Source organism: Camelus dromedarius, chromosome 30 (assembly GCF_036321535.1).
Source record: "Camelus dromedarius isolate mCamDro1 chromosome 30, mCamDro1.pat, whole genome shotgun sequence".
Lineage (NCBI taxonomy): Eukaryota > Metazoa > Chordata > Mammalia > Artiodactyla > Camelidae > Camelus > Camelus dromedarius.
Genome location: NC_087465.1, coordinates 15,863,072 through 15,881,771, shown reverse-complemented (window position 1 = coordinate 15,881,771; position 18,700 = coordinate 15,863,072).

Here is an 18,700-nt window from a genome sequence, read left to right as displayed (position 1 = left end):
TAATGCCAAGAATCCTGTGGGTTTTTTTTTATTATAATTTAATGTAATTTATAGATTAATTGGGGGCAATTGAAGTCTATATATACTAATCATGTTTTTCCATCCATGAACATCATGTCTCTTTTCATTTATTTAATGTTCTTTAATAGTCTTAAAATAGTCATCATAAAGGACATGTGCATTTGTGGTTAAGTTAGTTGCTAGAGAATCCTATTATCTATTATAATCTCTAGATGGTTAGTTTTTGTAGGTTGATCTTGTATCTGACAATCTTGCTGAAATCTCTTGTTTGCTTTATTAGTTCATTAATTCTTTTGGATTTTCTAAGTTGATAGTCATATTATCTGAAATAAGAACAATTAGTCCTGTAATATTAACTGCTTAATATTTTATGCTAATTTTTATACCTATTGGTTTTAATGATCTATTTTTGCTAATATTTAAAAAATCTATTTCAGTAAATTACTGAACTTATGTTCTTGGTCCATCTGTTGCAATCGTTCTGCTTTAGATGATATATTTTGCTTGGTTTGTGATGTCTTGTTATTTTGGCTTGTGGGGACAGATTCCTTTTAGGCTAGAGGCTTCTCTGTCCAAGAAAGTATTTGGGGGAAGTTAGAAGGCCACACCGTAGTCTCTGGGGAGTACAAAGGAAAGAGCTTATTTATAGGGTCCAAGTGCCCAGGCATAACAGAATTCCAGTTAATCACTCTTGTCACCCAAAGAGAAGTAACACTGGGAAGAGCAGTCTCTTTCCACCTTGGCTGATTGAAGGTGAGAGGGTGAAGGAATAAATGTTCAAGAAACACACTTATTTTTCTCAATTTCTCACCCTCATACATTTTCCTCTGCTGTGATTTTACATCTCTAGACAGCTGCACACAAGGTATGCACCATTATTACATATTGCTGCAGGAATGGAGAAGGAAGTTATTGGCATAAGGCAACAGTGGGTGAAAGAAAAGAGAGCAAAATCAAACTGTGTGTCTCAACTTCATACCACCAGAACTCTGTCATCCAGTCTCTGATCCAGGTTGCAGCCGTCCCCTCGAGGCCTCTGGGCTATGTAAGGTTAGTCTACGTGACTAGCTTCCTCTGGGGGCCTGCGCTGTACAACCTCCGTAGTGGCATCCAGCAACCGTAACCACCCTCTCCCAGTTCTACACGTATTCGTACAGCGGAGCCATCACCTGTGGCCTCAGAGATGTCTAGTTCGCTGTTATTGTTTCCTTGGTTCCATATTTTCCTCAAGAGTTTCTCCAGGCTTCAGAGAAGAAATAACCAGCCTGTGCTATTTCACAAACTTGGCAGGAATCAAAAAGAATTGGCTCTCCTTTCTGATTACACTTTTTTAACCTCTTTCTCCATCTCTGTCATTGTTGTGGTAGACAGGATCTCCAGTGCTGTAAGAAAACAATAGTCATCCTTTTCACCATTGCCTTTATCCTCATCTTAAAGGTAATGTGACCCAAATTTCTTCATTAAATGTAATATTTGCTGCAAGTTTTGGTGGAATGACCTCAAGGACATTATCTCTCATTCCTTGCATTCTCCATATGCTATGCTATTTTAAAATCATAAACAGGTTTTGAAGTTCATAAAGCTTTATAATTTTTAAATGTATGAAAACTTTTAAGTTAAATAACACTTAGTAGTTTAATAACATTGTATTGTATAGTAAATATAGTCTTTTACTGACATAAATTTTGTTTTTAGTTCATTATAATGATGCATCTCAATGACAGATTTCCGATGTTTGGCTGTTCTCTTTCTGGGATGAGAAATGTTTTATTGTGCCTTCCACCCCCCCATGACCCACCCCCAGCCTCCAGCCCTGGAGGATTAAGTTAGCTAATTTTTTTTTCTAATTTTTTTGTAGCAACTTGTAAAATAGGGATTATTTATTTCCTGACAATTTGTAACACTTACCTACAAAACCATGCTAGCTTGGAATCTTTATTTCTTTATTGCAGGATATTTATTGTGACTTAGTTTCTTCATGTTTCTATTTTCTGTCACTTTGGGAATTTTATGTTTCGAGGTATTTATTTAAGTTAGGTTTTTCAAATTTATTTTAGTTCGACTGCATATGGTATTTTATCATAATTTATTTTTACATGTCTATTCTTGTCTTCATGGACTCAAATTAAGATTTTAATTCTGCTTCTATTCTTTTCTCTTCACTCGGATATTTTTTTCTTAATCGCATGCTTCTTTCTCTTCATGTCATCAACTGGTCTTTACATGTCAATTCATCCTTTTGTTACGGCTTTACACATCTATTTCACTGAGTTTTCCTAAGTCCCATGGAAAGTTTAAAATACTTTCCTAAGTGATCCACAGCCAGGACATAGGATGAGGTAACATTCAAAAAATATTTGGAAAAAATTCCCATTTTTCCTATTATTTCAACTTCAAAAAATATAATCTAGAGGATTTGCAGAAACTAGATAAATTGGCATAAACGGTTTGATTGGAATACAGTATTGGTTAAAGAAACAGTGGAAAACATTATTCTAAGTGCTGTGTTTTCTTCTAAGTGCAGGAATGCCTCACTGATTATTTTTTAATCTAAGTTAGTTTTATTTTCTGTACATATTTTATCTATGATTTAATTTATTTTAGTAAGAATGTATTGATAATGTATGTACAAGGTAATATGTTAGATACTGCAGGTGATTGAAAAGTGAATTAATAAAAATGTTTGCCTTCAAGTAGCTTAAAATACTCTAAGATAGATAACCAGAATTTAAGAGTATAATCTCTTGATTTATGCTGTCTGGGTCTGAATCTTGATTCCAACCTTTACCAGCTGTCTGAACTTGGACAAGCTATTTAACATCCCTGTGCCTCAATGTCCACATCTGAAATGGGGATAATAATAATATTATTATAGTATATTAATAGCATTATATTAATATAATAGTATTATATTCCCCATTTCAGGATTATTATGAGGGTCAATGAGTAACCCAGGTCAAATGTTTAAAAGTGTTCTTGGCACATAGTATATTATCTGTAGATATCAGATGTTACTTTTATTAAAATAAAATCTTTGACAAAAAATAGCAATAGCATAAAAAGTGCAAAGAGCACATTTTAGGTGAATTTTTTTCTAGAAATTATGTTTTGTATCAGTATTAGTTGTCTGACTTTTTAATACATATACTTCAAATACTATTTTTCTTCAATTTCTATACTCAAATGTGTATACACTTTACTTTGTAACATAGCTTCTCCTGTAAAGTAACAGGACTAGATAAACATTATTTACTCTTTCACTTAAGAAACTACTTTAAGAAAAAAACCTAATAGTTTTGCTTTTCCTCCCTAAGACATCGACTTTTAAAAAAAAGCCATTTGCATTTTTTGGTCAGACATATATGCAATGATTTAGAAATAGTCATACCTTTTTTTCAGGGAAATAGATATACAATTTTTGATATGTATAAGTCCTATTCATTTTTTCAGTAATGGCTTTATAGTTGATCCCATATGACTGTTTTAACAGTTTTATTTAGGTCTATGCCCTACATTGATCTCCTAAAGCACTTGAAATCTACCTTAATTAGTCTCATCAAATAAAAAGTATCTTTAGGTATAATGAAGAGGAAAAGCCCAATCTTTATTTAATAGTGTGCTAACCCCTGGAGAAAATTATTTTATCTAAACTCTGGGCAAACAAATGAAAAAAAAAAAAAAGCAAAGAAAGAACGAGAAAAAGTCTTGCCAAGGTCCTCTATCCCAAAGCCTGCAACCTAACATACTGAATTGTTTGTTTTTAAAAAGTTCACCAGGATTACAGTTGTGTAAAGATTTTCTCTAAGACAAAAACTAAGTGCCCCACTAAGAGAACCTTCCTAACTTGTATCAAAACTCAGTTTATATTCCCACAGATGTCTTACAAGCTCTGTATATGGTCTTGGATTATGGGCAGGGAAAAATCAATAGACTGCTGTCTCGAAGGCACCAATATAGATTGTGAATCTCAGCCAGGAAGTTGTCAGTGATTTCAGCTGCCAACAATGCTTCAGTAAAGATATCTGCTACCTCATATTCTTTTAATGTGAAGCTTTCATATATGAAATAGAACAGGTCACTTTTTGGACAAAAACTTAAGAGAATTTTAAGTAGAGCAATGAGAGCACCAAATGTAACTCTGCTAGGACTGATCAAATACAAAATATACCTCCTCCACTCACCCACATGCTGGGTGGAAGGCAAAGGTCCTGTGTTGCTGTCAGTTACTGGTATCCTTCTCCACCTGGCTGTGTCTACATAGACATACAAAAGCAGTAGTTTGGCTGGCCTAGATCAAGCTGAACTAAATCAAATTTTATGGATACAATGAAATTAACCCACTGGTCTAAATAAAGGAAGTATGAAACAATACAGATCCCTGGAGCTGAACTGTATTTCTGATTATTAAGCCCACTGCCTCTATTGATGGAGGAGGAAACTGAGGCTCAGAGAGAATGCAGCGAAGCAGCCAGAGTCACTTAACTAGGAGGTATTCGAGACAAGATTAGAACTGTCTCATGAATTACATTTACTTAAGATATTTCCACGAAATGCTGAATAACTGATGAATGTATCTTGAAGGTGAATGAAGTACTTCTCTCTATAACACTTTACAAAAATCAGTAAATAGATTCTAAAGAATATTTTAAGTGTTTTGGGATTAAGAATAAAAATATTAAAGGTGCTGTCCATGTACAATGAGTGTAGAAATGATGACAAACATTTTAAACATTCCTCCAATATTTTAAGTGAAGGTGGTGAGTAAAAAGGGGCAACAAAAAACTAGAGGAGTAATATGGAAGTGGAATCTGGAAGCGAGAGAAAGCCTGAGACTCTAGCTCTGTCACTTACATATTCTAAACTTTTATAAACTTCAGTTTCCTCACTATAAAATGAGCATGATAATGCTTGTATGCAGTATCAGGAGGATTAGATTTAATAGATGTGAATCACGTAGTAAGATTCTCGGCATTTGGCAGAGACCATGTTTGGTTGCTACGTTTATTATCTTATTTGTTCCACACACACACACACAAAAATAAATAACTTTCTGAATGAAATGGTTTTCAAAAAAGAGACAAACAAAAGTATAGTTGAGAAAGTCCAAGATTCTAAAGTGCTTTAGCTTTCATCTAAAAATTACTTAGAAGGTGGGAAATAATAAAAGTCTATTATTCTTCTGCTAATTTTTGGAAGAATTTGAGAAGAGAATATTGTTTCCATGCTTGAAAAGGAAGGAAAGTTGAATCTGTAAATTATAGATAGGGCAGTTTCAGTGGGAATGACTGTGAAGATAACAGAATAATTAGCACACAATCCAGTGATCACTTAGAAAAGTCTGAGATACAACACATATTTTCGTGAAATGTATTTGTAGTCTCACAGACAAATAACAGTTATACAGGCAAAGGGACATAAAAGTGGTAGAGCTTGATTTTAGGGAGGCTTTAAATTCTGTACTACATGACACTTTGATTAAACCAGTATCTCTCTTGAATATTTTCCATCCTGTTTTTAGATGTTTCATATACATAGCTTGAGTGCTGAAGCCACAGATGAGAGCTGAGAGTCACCTTGGGCTAGCATGTATTGCTAGTTCAAGGGTGTCTTCCACATTAAATGTCTTAAGAGTCATTCTACTTAGAATTTCAGTAAGTGGAGAAAACAAGGATTCTCTAATTAAGATTATGTGTATAACAAGATAGAGCAGAAGGAAAAAACACAAACCCCAGGACAAAAGTAGGTTTGGGATAGACTGCTTGTACAAGAGGTTAGCATACTTCTAAATACATTAAAAAAATGAATCATATAAGAATGGATGATCTTTTAATCTTGTGTTCTATTACTTTCAATGCACTAAAAATACACGAAGGATATGACAGGTGATTCACAGGAGAGAAGCAGAGGTGTTTAAAGACAGAAAACTGATTCAATAGAAGTTAAACCAATTGCAATGTTTAAATAAGATAAAAGCTAAAGGATAATTGAATTATTGTCTTTACTATGGGGCGGGGGTGGGGAGTACTGTTTCGGGAGTGTTACATTGTTACCCCCACAGAGGGCCAAAGACTACACTGTAGGCTTCATGAGGGCAAGAGTACTGTCTACCTATCTACATAGTCATAATCGCAGCCCTTGAAACTCTCTGACTCCTTCTGCTCCATTAGTGTCTAGGGATAAATGAAGTAGAAATCCAGAGACTGGACCATGGTGATCCAGCTCTGGCTCCAGAATTCCAGCAAACTCCTGTGCCATCCATGGGCTACAGAGATACCTTCTTCATTGAGGTTTGATATCCAGCCTTGAGGTGCTCTTTCCTCTTCCAAGTCAGCCCTTCCTTGGACACTCTCCTTATGCCCTTGGCTAACCTTTAGAGTTCTTGTTACATCTTTATAGTTACTGCTTTATCAGAATTTAATTATTCATTATATTAAATTTCTCTTATTCAAATTGCTGTGTTCAGTCTCTTAACTGTACCCAGATTTTAATTTTCATCTTTTAAGTTTTGCCCGTTTGAATACGTATTTTGAAAATATGTTTCTTGTACACAGTGCATTGCTGCTTTTGTTTATTTTTATTGCCCATGAATTAATGACTGCCATATAAACCCTTGTGGACCCTGATATGCACACGTGGAAACAGCAGGTTATATTTCTTTCACCCTTCTAAGTTTGAGCATTTAAAGACTTCCACATCTATGTAGCTCAGAACAGGAGCCGCCGATTTGACACTTCACTTTTGTAATTTTCCCACCTGGGTCTGATTAAGTTTAAATATGCCACAGTTTTACTCTTCAGCTTTATTCGGTATTTTTTGATTTTTAAATTTTATCCAAAAATATAAAGGCCTCACAGGAATCAATTGAAAAGGAAATAAAGTTAAAATTAAAATGGCTAATTGAATACAAGAAACTCCAGAGAACTCTAGAGAAGATGAAACATGTAACTTTTTAATTTCATTTGTTTAATAGTGCTTAACTATATTTTTGAAGTTTGTCATAAAATTTTTGAAATAAAAATAAAAGCTATTGTTAAATTACTTATATTTAAATTAAATACATGATAAAATTGATTTTAAATATAACTTTATTTTAGATACTAAAATTTTCTGTTAGTGCCATGTATTTTCAGAGAATCAGCCATGATACAGCCATGTCACTCTTCCCCAACCCAACAGAAAAAATTAAATAGTTTCAAGTTTATTTTCCAAGATATAAAATATGTCACTACTCTAAATTATTACTTTGACTTAAAAATGCCTAATGGATTCCAGTTATTTCAAAAGAAGGCACAATTCTAAGATATTGAAATATACCAAATAGAATTTAAAATTTGTTTTATTCTTGTGGTTAATCAGGGTTTGAAAATAATTCCAATGTATATGATTTCTCATTTGTTAGATAAACTTTTCAACTTTCAGTTATTCCTTTTAGAATTCTTTAATATGTACACACTATCTTGCTCCATGTAGAGCACAAGACATTCTTGTTTTAAATTTAATTGCTTATCATATATTGAAATAATGTGTTGTTCTGTATCTTCCTGAACCTTCCAGCTAGCACATACACTACTCTGTAATGCGATTGAGATAGAAACTTCATCAACTATAACAAGGAAAGTAAATTTGGCATGATATTATATATCACATTCCAATATCAAACAGAAGTAGTGTTCTTGACTTCCCACTGGATAATTAAGAGCTGACTTGGATGGACCCATTCAAACTCTGGTTTCACCTTTCCAACATAGCACACTGGCTGGAATGCTGCATAATTGCTCTGTGTGTGTGTGTGTGCATATACGCACATGTGTTTGAGCAGGAAAGTTCAGATAGGTGATCTAAATGTAATGGTAGCGCTTGAACTTTTGATTCTAAAACTCAGCCAAGTTAATTTGCAAAGCATATGAGCTGAAGTAATTAAGGCTCAACAGCATTTACTAGCTCAGTCTGCAATGCCAGTGTGATGAAATCTCTCTGCAACCAACAGCCCTAGGAAAATTATCACTTCGGTCCCTCTTCCTGTTGAGGCGTTCAGTGGCTAATAATCCAAAATATGTTACAGACTAAGTAATGAGAAGTTTTTAAAGTGTCATTTATATTAATGGATGATAAAGTAAGAATTGCAAGAAGTGTACCCAGTGTTAATGATGTTGGTGATTAAGGCTGACAAAGAACTCAACTCTCTTCACCTGAGCCCAAGAAGAAATACTATTTTCTGTCTCAGGATGCACTCTACGTAAGAGCTGCTATAATTGTAATGTGCATTTGAATCCCTTGGGAAGTGCATTGACATTAGAAATTCTGACTCACTAAGTCTGGGGTGGAGCCAGAGATCCTGCATTTCTAACATACAGCCAAGGGATGCTGATGCTGCCAATCTGGAGACTGCAGTTTTGAATAGCAGGGTTCAAATGTTTGCAAACTTACATTTTCTGTAGAGTTCCAGGTAGTAAATATTCCAGGCTTTGTAGTCTGTACATACTCAACAGTGCCATGTTAGTGTGAAAGCAACCACAGACAACATGCAAGTGAAAGACGGCAGCGGTGCTCCAGGAAACGTTACACAGACAGAGGGCTGCACTTATGCACAGGCCAGGAGCTTGCTCTCTTCGAGTCTTTCCTTTCTTTACCCACTAGCCATTGCATCTACCCCCTTTCATGACACCCTTTCAACTTGCATGAAATAATTTCATAATATGTTATTTGGCATTTTCTCATCTTCTGTTATTAGGTCTTTTTTACTTCTGTTTTCACTTTTTAAAAGTTACTTCAGTATACCTTCTGTTTTTTTTTTTTTTTTTTTTTTTTAGGGTATTACAGAGGGTGATAAAATATTTACAGCCAAATTTGCATAATCTCATGATATAAAATGGGATTTGTGTTAGGATCCACAGTGCAACAGTGATATGCATTTGTTATAAGAAATCTGGAAAATATAGAGAAATTCAAGAAGAAAATAAAAATTAGGCTAATGTTTCCACGTGTGCCCCAGATCCCATCTCATCCAGCCTACTCAATGGCATTGCTTTAGCAATGGAACTTTTTTAGCGCATCACCAATTTTTTATACTCCCTTGGATTATTTCTATGAGTCTTCAGATATGATGTCATATCACTCATATTTAAAGATCTTCTCTTGACTGTCCCTTTCCACTCATCTTTTTTCCTCCTCTCCTTTTCACCAGATTCCTTTAAAGACAGGACAGTGTCGATGTCACCAATTCTTTTCTTTCTACTATATGTCACCACATTTGCTGTATCTGTCCCTCAAGATGTATTTTTTACTGAATGTTTTAAACGTAAGTTGCAGACATCATGACTCCCTCCCCTCCTTAATATATCAGCATATATCACCTGAGAGCAAGCATATCCTGTTATAAAACCACAATGCCTTTTTTTTACATCTAAGGAAATTCAATATATGCGTTAATATTATCTAATAATAAAAGCTATACTCCAGCCTACTTTTTCCTTAAATCACTCCAGTCAGTCCTTTTTCCCCACTCCTCCATCAACACAACTTTTATCAAAGTTAGTAATGTTTTCCAGATAGTCAATACCAATGGCCAACTTGAAGTTTTATTCTCCTTGAGGCAGAAGTAGTTTTTGTCGGAGCAGGTTACTACCTCCATGTATGAAGTGACCCAGAACTAAGTCCACACGTTTCTTATCCGCTAGGTGAGGAACTATATCATGGCGTTAAACATAAATATATACTAAATGACTTCCCATTTATACCTTACTCCTGAACTCTATATTCAGATAACCAATTGCTTATTTGTAATCTTCACTCAGGTATCTAATTGCTATTTCAAACTTGTTTTGTGAAAAAAGGAATTCTTGATTCCCCACTCAATATTTTTTCCCCACACTATTTTCCAGTATAGTAATTTACAACTTGTTTATGCCTTTAGCTCAGGATCCAAACTTTGGAGTGGTTCTTGACTTCTCTCCTTCACATTACCCAATCCATCAGCAAATTCTTCTAAGTTAATTCAGTATCTGACTGCCTCTCACCAGCTCCAATAGTGTGAGCCAACATGACCCCTGATTAGATTACTGTACTAGCCTTCAAACCATTCCTCTGCTCTCATCCCTGCCTTTTCTACCACCTGTTCTAAGCACAACAGCCACAGTAGTAATTTTAAAATATAAATAAAACTTTGTCACTATATTCAAAGTACTCCACTGGCTTGCAGTCTCATTCAGAGTGAAGGCAAAGTCCTTACAGTGTCTACAATACCCTTGAAGATTTGGCCCCTAACTCCTTTTTGATTTCAACCACTCTTCTCCTAACTTCTGGACTCCATATTCTGGTCTCTTTTTTATTTATCTATCTTTTTGCAAATACCACATTATCTTTTTTTACTACAGGTTTACATAGGCTTGGATACCCATTCGTGTAAAACTCACAACCCTTTTCTTCCATACTGACTTAGTTCTATTCTTGGCTTGATCATATACACCTAGAATCAGCTTGTCAATTTCTACAATACACACACACACACACACACACACACACACACACACATACACATCTGTTGGGATGCAATTGAATCTGTAGATAATTTTGAGAACTGACACTACTACACTATTAAGGGTTTTATACAATTTTTATATGAAGAAAGATTTTATTTTTCTGTTGCCTGAAGCAAGTTTTACTCCAGGAATGAATATTCAATATTGTCAAACGTCTTTTCATCACCTTTGATGATTATGTATTTGTTGTTCTTTGTTTTTCATATATGATTACATATTAATAAGATTTTCTAATACTGACTCCTTATAATCTTACTGGAACACACTCCCACTTGGATATGTTTTTATTACTTGATTAATAACATTCTGGATTTGTTTTGCTAGTATTTCATCAAGAATATTCATTCTTAAATGAGTCCTCTCTTTAGTCTCTCTGTCAGTTTTTGCTAAAGGGTTTTGTTACAAAACACATTAATTTGAAACAAATTAATATGGCTTTCTTCTTTTTCTATGCCCTGGAACTATTTTTAGGAGACAATTATTTGTTTCTTGTAAATTTGAAAGAAATTAAAATACCAAATGAGTCTAAAAACTCTCTTTAGGAAATCTGAAACATTGGTCATTAAATGTCTTTTGTGATAATTGTTCTTTTAAATCACTGAACTTGGGGAAATTATTTTTATTAATTTACATTTTCCTGGAAGATTATGTATTTCAATAAGCTGTTCAAAAGCATTAGCTTAGGTATTCCTTTCTAATGTTCTTATATATCTATTTTCTCTTGCTCACTTTTAGTTTATTTTACGTATGTATTTTATGTACTTTTTTTTCTTGATTTTATTTAGGACCTTCTCAGCTATATCAGGCTTTTCCATTGTTTTTAATGAGGTAGTATTAGATTCTCTTAAAATATGTCAACTTCTGCTATAATCCTCTTTTGTTTCCTCTGGTTAATCTTATATCTGTGATTTTTAAAATTTAGTCTAAAAGTAAGTAATTTATAGTTGCTGAATAGTAAAATCTTTAAAGAAGCTGAAAATTTCAGCTTTCACATCACTGATTCAATTTTTACAATATGGATTCTTTACTGCTTTCAAAGCAGTTTTAAAATTAGTTATTGTATCTTTTGTTTCCTTTCATTTTTTTCCCCTTATCTCATTCAGCTCTGCTTGCCCTTCTGTCTGGCTCCCAGCTCACTCCTTTTTGTATCTCTGTCTATTGTCTTATCCTCTCATCTTTCATCTCTTATTTCATGGTGTTCATTTCTTTTTCTTTTTACTGCAAGACAAAGCAGGCGCTTTCTAAAGTCTACTTCTTTATTCTGTAGTATTTGTTTTATTTTTAAAGTCGTTTTTTCCTCTGGTTTTTAGAGGTTCTGGGCTCACCTTATCTTACTATGAGTAATCCTATTCTAGGCTACATTTTATGATTTTTTCCTCCTTGCCCAACCTTGAATGATGAGATATTATCAGTAATCAACATTTCCCCAAAACTGAGTGGGTATGCTAACCTTCTTTCTCTCTGTGTGGTGTCATTGCCCACTGTATCTGGGAGCAAGACTACTAATGCAGAGGAAAACCCAGTCAGGGTAGTTGGGGGAAAACAACCGTTAAAGCCCACTAATTTTTTTTTTTAATTTGGAGGTACCCTCAGCTTTCCCATGGAGTTACTTTCTAAAGCTCTTTGTCCTTAGTGGAGAAAAAGATCCTACAGCAAATGCTCCCTGCATTTCCCGTGGGTTAACCTTGTTTCCAGCTCAGTGTCCCTATCAATTAGCTTCTGTGGGGTCCAAATATTTGTCTCTTGTCTTTCTGTATTGTCATTCTGCTTTATTCATTAATTTTTGTTTCCAAAAAACTATCCAGAGAGTATCTAGCTGAAATTCTTTTGTGTTATTTGCAGTGAAATAATACTTTTCATTAACTTCTGGTACTGATACATGGTTCCTCCAATTTTTGTATCATTCTAATAACTTCAGAAGGCAGCTGGAACAGGAAACTTAGTCACCTGGACTCATTATGAAACTTCAGCTAGTAGGTAAAAGTCGTGTTTATATAATTGTTGATTTTTTCATTGAAAACAGGTCTGTGAATGATTGTGATAGACATTGTAATACCTCCATAATGTAAGATTATTAGAATATATAGAAACTGCATATTTTTGAGTTCTTGCATCTGGTCCTTTACTTCTGACATTTTGGATGTTCGCTACTCACACTCTGAAACTATGAAAGGTAGACGCTCCCATGGCCCCATGCGTCAGTCAGATCTTTGTTAAAACGAAGCACATGGGCACAGATGTGCAGCTTTGCAGACCTCGTGCAGAGATGCTCTGGAGTCCATCAGGATGAACTGGTGGGGACTGTGTATTCCTTACACATTCAGGGTGAGGCTGAACCTCTCATGTGACAAGAGTGAATGGAGTGCACGGAAGAGTCAAGCTGTATGTCAAAAATGAACCATGAACATGTGTGAAAATAGCACTTGGAAGTGAATTTGTATACCAGCTTTCCACTCTGCAGCCACTTGTCTCACCAGGAACATCACACCTTCAGCAGAAATTTGTAAGGGGATAGACATAAGGGACAGACACAAACATCTAGAAAGTGAAACAGTAGCTCAAGGGTTTTGATATGTCAGTCTGTCTCTATTCCCTTCTAATGTCTGCTCTTTTCTCAGAGCACTGTGAGTGGAGGTTCGTGTCTGCATTTGTGTGGAATTCAGTCAATTTGCACCAGAGCCCCAGCAAAGGATGCATTTGCTTTCATTTTTAGATCTTAGAAACTGAAATATACCTTGAGAATTAACTGTCAAGATGGTGATGCAATGTTAAAACTGCAAATCACAAATACAAATGAAAATGTAAGGTTTGTAACGTTTATATTGCATTCTTTACTCTCCCAGCTAGATTCCACTTTTTTTTTTATTCAAACAGCCTAGTCCGATAATAATCTGAAATACCATAGACAGTACATTCTTTGGTGAATAAACCTTTGCATTTTGTTATTTCCCATCTTCGGTCCCTGAAATTCCAGGCTGAATATTGCAGGACTGGAAGCTTTTTATTCTGCAACGTGAATTGTGCAAATGTCTATCTACGTACAGGCACAATCCATTTTAAATATCCACAAATTTCCCTAAAGTCCCAAGTGGTTTCCTTGGCAACAAGGCTGCTGAAATGTAAAGGGCTAAGGTAGTTAGGATATTGCCCATCGTTCTCCCTCTCTAGGTTATTTTAAATAGCTGCAATTTTCTTTGCACATCTGAAAAAAAAAAACCCACAGTGGTTGGAGATACAAAGGCAAATGTGAGAGACATTAGAGAATAGTAGTACATCAGAGCCTAATTTGTGTGGACAAATTATTACTTTCACTGCTCCCTGATTTGTAGAGCACCATTTTCATATGCCAAATTGTAGTACAAAAGAAGAGCAAACCATAAATACATCAGAATAATTTTTAGATCGAATGAGATAAAATATCTGCAAATAGCTTTTGACAATAGAGGCAGTGATTAATAATGGCAAGGTATCGATGCAACTCCTTTTCAGTTCACCAGGGGCGCATGCATCTGATGAGGCCGGACCTTGACACAATGAGCAGAAGGGAATTAAACACACTGAGGTGGACAAGGAATATTCTCCACAACGCTTCAACCCTACACCCCTCGATGAAACTCCAAGTCCTTCTATGCGTGTTTGGTAAATTATTTTTGTAAGCTTTTCGTATATTATTGCAGGTAGTATTTGCTCTTATTTATCAATCTGCCTTTCACCACACTTCCTCACCTGGTTTAGCACGGTGCTGTAATTATTTGTTTTAGTTGTATCCAGGGAATACATACCACATGGATTCCCAAAACAAAGGAAAACTCTCCCCTGGTAGAATTTTGTGCCTTGAATTGCAAAATCTGCTGTCAGTTTCTTATCTTCATTCCTCCTACCTGTGTGAGGACCTTAGTGATGGGGGCACACATGTAGCAGCAACTCCCAGGAATCCATCCCTTCCTGGAAATAACCTGTTACAAATTATAAGGCAGTATTTGTAAACCCCATCTGACATAGCTATAAAGCTAGTGATAAGATGTTTTTGGTGACATTCGTTCTCTGTTAATCAAAATCATTATTGATTGTCAGTGATCACAACCTTTGTATCACTAACATATTGTCAATCCCACTTAACCATCATGAACACGTTTTCTTTTTTTAAATTAAAAACAATCCAATATAATTTTAAAGATTACTTTCCGTTTACAATTATTACACAATATTAGTATATTCCCCACCTTGTACAGTACATCATTGAGCCTGTCTTACACCCCGTAGTTTGTATCTCCCACTCTTTCACCTCTAGATTGTCTCTCCCCAACTCTCCCCCAACTGGTAACCACTAGTTTGTTCTCTACATCTGTGAGTCTGCTTCATCTTTATTATATTCACTAGTCTGTTGTTTTTTAGATTCCACACGTAAGTCATATCATACAGCATTTGTCTTTCTCTGTCTGATTTATATCATTTAGCATAATGACCTCCAAGTCCATCCATGTTGCTGCAAATGGCGAAATGTCATTCTTTTTTAAGGCTGACTAGTATTCCAATGTATGTATGTGTTTATATACATAAAGAAGATATGATGTATATATATATACATTCATCTCTTAATGGACACTTAATTTGCTTCCATGTCTTGGCTATTGTAAATGATGCTGCTATGAACATTGGGTTACATGTATCCCTTCAAATTAGTGGGGTTTTTTTTTTTCAGCTATATACTCAGGAGTGGAACTGCTGGGTCATATGGTAGTTCTATATTTAGTTTTTTTGAAAAACCTCCATATTGTTCTCCACAGTGGCTGCACCAATTTACTTCCCACAATGTACAAGAGCTCCCTTTTCTCCACATGAACATGTGTTTCCTTGCCTACTGCTTGTCCATTCTATTGGATAATGTTCTTCCAAATCATAAATATGGAACAAGATTAGTGTTAATTTTTATTCTTAAGGTTCTCTCCTGCATATGATAGGGAAAAATGCAATGCTGTGATGGTTTCAATAAGACTTTTGTACAGATTTCTGAGTCTATAGGTTATCACTTTCAAAAAATATTTTAAAGTAATATAAAATACATCAAAATATTTTAAAATAACATCTTATGATAAATGCACTCCCAACAAGTTGTGTTACTCCTAACTAATAACATTACTCCTTAGACTTTGCAATCCAGACCTTTCATACCTGCCACCCTCATCACCTTCCTCCCTGTAGTCTGTTTCTTCTTTTTTTCTTTCTCCCTCTCTTTCTTGCTCTTTTTTCCTTTCCTTTCATCTTTCTTTCCATCCTCTACTTCTTCTTTCCTCCCTCCATCCCTCTCTCCTTCTTTCTTTCCTTCTTTTCTTCTTTTTCTTTCTTTCTGTTTCTTGTTTACAAGTGTTCATTGGTAAAACACTTGGTAAATATTCATGCAAGGGAACATGCTCTTTAGGGTAAATTATCTTTTAACAAATAATTACAGTAATGCCACAAGTAGAGACTGTTGCATTTTTTTATATCCCTAAGGCTTGGTATCACATGTAATATATACATAAAGGATTTAGTAAACATTAGCTCAAGAATAAATGGAAGTATCTAGAAGGTGATTTGTGATAATAAAACATGATAATTCTATTTGAAATGTTAGCTATTAGGAATCATATATGATTTTAGAATTTATGGTAAGTTCTGACGTGGCTAGACTGAAATAGAGAGTAGTGGAGGAAAATAAAATGAGAAAGATTACAAAGGCCATTACAGTTTATTCTAAGGAGTTTTGAACTTTATCTTGTAGTTAAAGATTCCTAAGATTTTTAGTACATAAATCCTTCTAAATCTCATGAGAAATTTGTCTCTGTCTCTTTCTGTGTGTGTGTGTGTGTGTGTGTGTATTTATACCCCAAAATGTCCTTTAAAATTGAGGACTGCGTAGCTACCAGAAGCCCATTATTAGGTCCTTCATACCCTTGCTACTCAAAGTGAGGTCTGTTAGTATCACCTGGAGTGTGTTAAAAATGCAGATTCTCAGGTAACACCTCAGACTTAGCGGATTAGAATTCTAAAAAGGTATCAAATGATCCATATACATTCCAGTTTGGGAACTACTGTTCTAGGCCTGAAGTTAAAACACCATAGTAAACAATGATCAAAATACTACAGAAGCAGAATAATGGAATGCAAAGCTATGCCACATTCACCTGTCTTTGAGAAATTCTACTCCTGGAATGCTTAATTATTTTCCTAAAACAATTGTTTTAGGAAACACATCTTGAAGACAACAGTCCTACTCCTCACCAGAAAAAAGAAATTTCTATATGGCATAAAGGAGGCAGCAGAGTGGTTAAGTGTAGTTAGGTTACTAAGTTGGAGCCCCTGATTCTAATATTTCTCTAATTAACTGTGGAACCTTGGATTCTTCTGGGACCTCAGTTATTTCTTGTCATTTTTTTGATGATGACAAAAGCCCCTTGCAAGCTCAACAATCAAGAATAAATACTTCTGACAAAAAATACAAAAATGTGGGAAGATGGCAGAGTTGGTAGTGTAGTTTTTAAACCTTCTCAAAACTGCACAGAAACAGAGAAATAAGATAGAAAAATAAAAATCCACAAAACTTTAACAACAAATGTAGATGGGGGGATAGCTCATGAACCCCAAATACTCCTGGCTGGGGATAGACCATGAAGAGCTGGTGGGCCTCACATTCACCAACAGCTTCACTGAGATGCCCAGTGGGTTAGTCAGAGCAGCAAACAATACAAGCTTCTGGGTGTGGTGAGGGCACGGAAACTGCAGTAAGGTGGAATAATTATGAAGTGGTCTGTGGCCCATGAGATCTTAAAACTAGTCAATGAAACTTCTCAAGATAAAGATGTATTAGTTTTTTGTTTATTTTTTTTTAATCACTGTGTAACAAACAACTACAAACTCAGCAACTTAACAAGCACTCATCACTGAAGCAGGGTGGGGAAACAAGAGTGCTGACTTAAGTAACATCAGAAAATAATGCTTTGACTAGACATTGTAAAACTAAACACAAAAGGAACTGCACATACTACCTGTAATCCAAATGATAAAGTGGTTTCTTACGTGAGTATGGGTTAACAATTCTGAAACCGCTGTACGTTATACTAGAACTGAGCAAACATGTAAATAATAACCAATGACATAACAAATAACCACCAAAGAGGAATTATTTCAAGACAATTTAAATTTAAAAAACTAAATAAATAAAATTTAAATGAAAGAAAAAAGGAAGAATAACTGCAAACAAAGCCCAAAAGCAAAAATTTAAATTCTTTTCAATAATCATATCATCAGAGGTAGTGTTAACAATAGTTTCACAATTGCAATAGTATGTGTATCGTGGGATAAAACGAATGACTGACTATATCGGTGTAGTTGAAGAGTGGCTTTTCACTGAGGGGGAACAATACAAAAATAAGATTAACAAGATTAAGAAAAGTCTCTATAGTTCTGAATTGGAGTACAGAATCAAAGTAAGATTTTATAATCTATTTTATGTTATAAAAACTATTTTCTCTGTCCACAAAAAGAGCTAGAAACAATAACCACACCAGTAATAATAAAAAAAACCCCTATCTAGGTTTTGGTGTCTAAATGCCATTTTCAACAGTAAGGAATCAGAGCTCCTTGGAAAAATGGCTGATTCAAAATTCAGGGCATGAAATACATTAGATTAACCTGGAAAATTTTGTCATACTAGAAGGAAAATAAGGACTTCTAGGGTCATGGCCAGAGAACTTTGCCACAAACCATATTGGAGCATCAATATATATAATAAATATATCAAATAGTTTTGAATATATGTGTTTATAATGATACTGTAAAAAGCAAAGCAAAAAAAAAAAAAACTCAAATCCTAAAACCTCACCAGTTATCTTTGAACAATGTGACTATCCATCCTGGTTTGTCAAAGGTAGGCATTCTGGATTATTGTGTTGTCCCAGTATCGTTATTAACAGTGTCTCCTTTCTCTTAAAAAATGTCCAGGTTTGGACAATAATTTGTATATTCAATTTACCTTTGTCGGATGCCAGAGGGACAACATACTAAATTTTAAAATTGCAAATAGAAAGCAAAAAGCATTTTATCCTGATTTTTTTGTTTAACACTGTACGTCAGAATAACTAGTAGTCAAGGCAGAGGTTTTC